The sequence below is a fragment of the Triticum urartu genome, chromosome 4A (assembly GCF_056163025.1).
Source record: "Triticum urartu cultivar PI428250 chromosome 4A, HENAU_Tu73, whole genome shotgun sequence".
Lineage (NCBI taxonomy): Eukaryota > Viridiplantae > Streptophyta > Magnoliopsida > Poales > Poaceae > Triticum > Triticum urartu.
Window position 1 is genome coordinate 380,332,350 of NC_141876.1, and position 6,000 is coordinate 380,338,349.

Consider the following 6,000-nt stretch of genomic DNA (forward strand, 5'->3'; position numbering starts at 1 on the left):
TCGTCTTCTTCCTTGGGGCGGCGACCACGACAAAACCGTCGCGCCAACTAGACCATATTTCCACAACTGCGCTTCTCCTACCTGGCGCGCTAGAGATGTCAGTGGGAATGACACCTATGGGATCACTGGGACCCCTTCTATGGTTGGCGGGCGCGGGTTGTGCAAAGAGCGGGTCTAGTAGCCAGCGCAAAGATTGTTTACCCAGGTTCGGGCCGCATGGATGTGTAGTACCCTAGTCCTACTTTGGTGTATATTTGAGTGTTCTTGAGCTTCCAAACTAGCTGCGGTGCATGCGTAGTCCAAAATATCCGAATCCTTCTCCATTATGCCTCGGGCCTCCTTTTATAGTCAAAAAGGGGTCGCTAGAGTGGCACACAGGAGGTAGAAAGGTAAACAATGTACAAGCTTATTGCCTGTCATTAAGGGACAAGGCGCATTAAATGTGCCTCTTAGGTGTCCCGTTGCTTTATTGGGGACGGTAATGAGGCCCGTCCCATCCATCGTCGTTTCGCCTTGCTCCGACGCGCGTCTGAGCTGATGAGGCATGCAGCACCACGTAAGCTGGCAGGCTGCTGAGATGGCATGGTGGTAGGGTCTTCACGAAGATCTGCATGCCACCACGTAGGTTCTTGCTGAGTTGGCCTAGAGGCTGCGTGTCTCCATGCAGGTGCCTGCCTAGCTGGTTGGGCTGGCAGCTATATGGGAACGGCGGTGGGGTCTTGGCAGACGTGGGCCTGGCTGTGGCCCCGCAGGTGTCCTTGGCAAGGGTCTTGCCGGGGCCCCAACAAGGTTCTTGCCGTGGCATCGCGGTCGTCCCCGGCAAGGATCTTGCCGGGTGTCTTGTGGATTTCCTCGGCAAGGATCTTGCCGAGGATCGTCGCCTTCTGGTCCTCATCTGATCTTGTGTGCCTATGATCTTCTCGAAGATCTGCATGCCACCATGGAGGTGCCTCCCGAGCCTTGGTTCCAATGTGGTTGGTGGTGTTGGAACCCTTGGGCTCAAGGGTGGCGCGCTCTGTTGGCATTGGGCAAGTTGCCCTGGCAAGGCATTTGCCGGGGCTGTGGAGGCCGCCCCGGCAAGGGTCTTGCCGGGGGAGTCCACCTCGCCCTCTTGCTCTTTGTGTCTCTGGTCTTGGCGTTGTTCTAGTTGTCTTGTGCTTCTGCTTCCTTTGACCCGCTAGGTATGGCCATAGGCGCGGCTCTAATTGTCCGCGCACAAGTAAAGGGGTACAAAAGAGAGCCCCTACTTTTGTGCACCAACTGTCCTACTTGATTGACTTTGATGAGTATAGCGGTTACAAGAGTTGATCTACCACAAGATCGTAAAGGCTAAACCCTAGATGTCTAGCCTGTATGATTATGACTGCCTCTAAGGACGAAACACTCCAGTTTATATAGACACCGGAGGGGGCTAGAGTTATACAAAGTCGGTTTACAGAGAAAGGGATCGTCATATCCAAAAGCCAAGCTTGCCATCCACGCAAAGGAGAGTCCCACCCGGACACGGGAGAAAGTCTTCAATCTTGTATCTTTGCAGCCCATTAGTTCGGCCCATGTTACATAGCCCGGACACCTGAGGACCCCCTAATCCAGGACTCCCTTAGGGGGGCCTAGAGGGCTGGCCGGGGCGGCGACGGACCGGTGGTGGGGAGTGGTTTCGGGGCAGGCGGGGCGGTGATGAGGCATGGAAGCGCCGCCGGCCACGGGCAGTGTGGGCTGGCGGTTCGGCCGGTGGTGGATGGCGGCTCAGGGGGGTGGAGGTTGAAGACGAACTGCAGGCCCTCCCTAAACTACATGTGAAGTGCCTCTCTGCTTCCAGTGCGTTCAGTTTCGACAGTAACATTCAAATTCCATAGTAAATTTCAGTTTCGATAGTTAAGTTCAGAGTCAATAGTTTTTACCTCATCTGTTGTTGTTAGGTGTTTTTTGGTGATGTACATTTTACATCTATCACTTTTTGGTAATGTATTTTACATCATCTATTGGAGATGCTATTAGAACCCCACTTGAGATTGTCGAATTCAGGGCTCCGTAGACCCTTGGTTCGAACACTGGGGTGCGTACGAAGAACTCCTTCTCCCCAACCTACCGGCCCAACGATTCCACAGCTTAACTCGACGAACCCAAGGGACAAGAGACACAACAGTTTATGCTGGTTCGGGCCACCTTGCGGTGTAATACCCTACGCTAGTTTTGTGGTGGATTGCCTCGAGGGGCTGAGGATGAAATAGTACACTGGTAGAACAACCTCAAGAGGTAAGGTGTTCCTGAGCTCGATAAACTGGTGGGTGAGAGCATGGTGTGAATGATCCGCCCGTTCCATGGTGGTGGCTAAGTCCTATTTATAGTGGCCTTGGTCCTCTTCCCAAATGTAGGCGGGAAGGGTGAGGGAGTCCTGGACTAAGGGGTCCTCGGGTGTCCGATCTATTAGATATGGGCCGGACTGATGGGTCGTAAGGATACGAAGACCAAAGACTCCACCCATGTCCGGATAGGACTCTCCTTGGCATGGAAGGTAAGCTTGGCGACAAACTATGAAGATTCCTTTCTTTGTAACCGACCTTGTGTAACCCTAGATCCCTCCCGTGTCTATATAAACCGGAGGGCTAGGTCCGTAGATAGGCTGAATGCTCATAATCATAGCCAGACTAGACTTTTAGGGTTTAGTCATTACGATCTCGTGGTAGATCAACTCTTGAAATATTCATATTCATCAAGATCAATCAAGCAGGATGTAGGGTATTACCTCCATAGAGAGGGCCCGAACCTGGGTAAAACATTGTGTCCTGATGACCCACAAGTATAGGGGATCTATCATAGTCCTTTCGATAAGAGTTTCGAACCCAACGAGGAGCAGAAGGAAATGATAAGCGGTTTTCAGAAAGGTATTCTCTGCAAGCAATGAAATTATCGGTAATAGATAGTTTTGCGATAAAGTAATTGGTAACGAGTAGCCAGTAATAAAAGTAAATAAGTTGCAGCAAGATGGACCAATCCTTTTTGTATCAAAGGACAAGCCTGGACAAACTCTTATATGAAGGAAAGCTCACCCGAGGACACATGGGAATTATCATCAAGCTAGTTTTCATCTCGTTCATATGATTCGCGTTCGGTACTTTGATAATTTGATATGTGGGTGGACCGGTGCTTGGGTACTATCCTTACTTGGACAAGCATCCCACTTATGATTAACCCCCATTGCAAGCATCCGCAACTACAACATAAGTATTAAGGTAAACCTAACCATAGCATGAAACATATGGATCCAAATCAGCCCCTTACGAAGCAACACATAAACGAGGGTTCAAGCTTCTGTCACTCTAGCAACCCATCATCTACTTATTACTTCCCAATGCATCCCTCTAGGCCCAAAAAATGGTGAAGTGTCATGTAGTCGATGTTTACATGACACAACTAGAGGGATGACAACATACATCTCATCAATATATGGAACGAATACCAAATTCACATGACTACTAATAGCAAGACATCTCCCATGTCCCCAGGAACAAACGTAACTACTCACAAAGCATATTCATGTTCATAATCAGAGGGGTATTAAGATGCATAATGGATTTGAACATATGATCTTCCACCAAGTAAACCAACTAGCATCAACTACAAGGAGTAATCAACACTACTAGCAACCCACAGGTACCAATCTGAGGTTTGGATACAAAGATTGGATACAAGAGATGAACTAGGGTTTGAGATGAGATGGTGTTGGTGAAGATGTTGATGGAGATTGACCCCCTCCCGATGAGAGGATCCTTGGTGATGACGATGGTGATGATTTCCCCATCTCGGAGGGAAGTTTCCCTGGCAAAACAGCTCCGCCGGAGCCCTAGATTGGTTCCGCCAAGGATCCGCCTCGTGGCGGCGGAGTTTCGTCCCGTAAGCTTGCTTATGATTTTTTCCTCGACGGAAGACTTGATATAGCAGAAGATGGGCATCAGAGGGCGACCAGGGGGCCCATAAGGCAGGGGGCTCGCCCAGGGGGTAGGGCGCGCCCCCACCCTCGTGGCTGGTGGGTGGCCCCCTCTGGTACTTGCGCTCATTATTTTTTATATATTCTGGAAATAACTTCCGTGAAGTTTCAGGACTTTTGGAGCTCTGCAGAATAGGTGTCTAATATTTGCTCCTTTTCCAGCCCAGAATCCCAGCTGCCAGTATTCTCCCTCTTCATGTAAACCTTGTAAAATAAGAGAGAATAGGCATAAGTATTGTGACATAATGTGTAATAACAACCCATAATGAAATAAATATCGATATAAAAGCATGGTGCAAAATGAACGTATCAATTCCCCCAAGCTTAGACTTCACTTGTCCTCAAGCGAAAGCCGAAATCGAAAAATATGTCCACGTGTTTAGAGATAGAGGTGTCAATAAAAATAAAATACGGACATGAGGGCATCATGATCATTCTTAGAACATCAATATATATATATATTGTCATATGATCTCTTATGCTAAAGTAACAATTCAATCACAATTTCAAGTATGAATTATAAACCTCATTGAAAACTAACAAACTCTAATCTCAGTCATTGAGGCAATTGCAACTTATCATAACATAGGAAAGAGTCGATATAAGAGCTTTTCAACAAGTCCACATACTCAACTATCGTTTAGTCTTTCACAATTGCTAACACTCACGCAATATTTATGGGTATGGTGTTTTAATCGGACACAGAGAAAGATATGGGCTTATAGTTTTGCCTCACAATGTTTTACCTCAAGGGTAATGTCAACAATAATAGCTCATGCAAACTCACATCCAATTAGCTATATGCATCTGGATCTTTCCAACACATTGTGCTTGCCAAAGGATAAAATGTAAAAAGGAAAGGTGAAAATCACCATGACTCTTATATAAGGTAGAAGATAAAAGTAAAAGATAGGCCCTTCACAGAGGGATGCAGAGGTTGTCATGTGCTTTTATGGTTGGATGCATAAAATCTTAATGCAAAAGAACGTCACTTTATATTGCCACTTGTGATATGGACCTTTATTATGCAGTCTGTCACTTTTATTTCTTCCATATCACAAGATCGTATAAAGCTTATTTTCTCCACATTAATAAGTCATACATATTTAGAAAGCAATTTTTATTGCTTGCACCGATGCCAACTTACTTGAAGGATCTTACTCAATCCATAGGTAGATATGGTGGACTCTCATGGCAAAACTGGGTTTAGGGATATTTGGAAGCACAAGTAGTATCTGTACTTGGTGCAAATAAATTGGCTAGCATGAGAGAGAAAGGCAAGCTCAACATGTTGGATGATCCATGACAATATAATTTATCTCAGATGTAAGAAAACATAACCCATTGCGTTGTCTTCCTTGTCCAACGTCAACTCTTAGCATGTCATACTTTAATGAGTGCTCACAATCATAAAAGATGTCCAAGATAGTATATTTATATGTAAACCTATCTTTCTTTATTACTTCCTATTAATTGCAGCAATGACCAAAACTATGTTTGTCAACTCTCAACAACTTTTATTCATCATACTCTTTATATGTGAGCTCATTACTCTCCATAAGATCCATATGATCTCTTTATTTCTTTTTATTTCTTCTCTTTTATTTTATTCCCTCAAGATCATAGAAAAATAATCAAGCCATTGACTCAACACTAATATTTATTATATATAGCTCATGGACTCGATTACATAGAAGGATCATAAAGAAAAACTCACAAATAGATCATACTAAAACTTTATTCTACTAGATCAAGATATTTTCAAAAGGATCGAACTAAGAAAAATGGTAGAGATAAAAGTGATGGTGATACGATACCGGGGCACTCCCCAAGCTTGGCAGTTGCCAAGGGGAGTGCCCATACCCATGTGATTATGTCTCCTTCGGTGGTGATGGTATGATATTCTTGGCGATGATGCCCCTGAGGATACAATTCTCTTCCTCGAGCTTATTGACTTGTTGCCTGAGGTTCATTATTTCCTTATGGAGCTTGCCAGTGACGGCTAAAGCTCC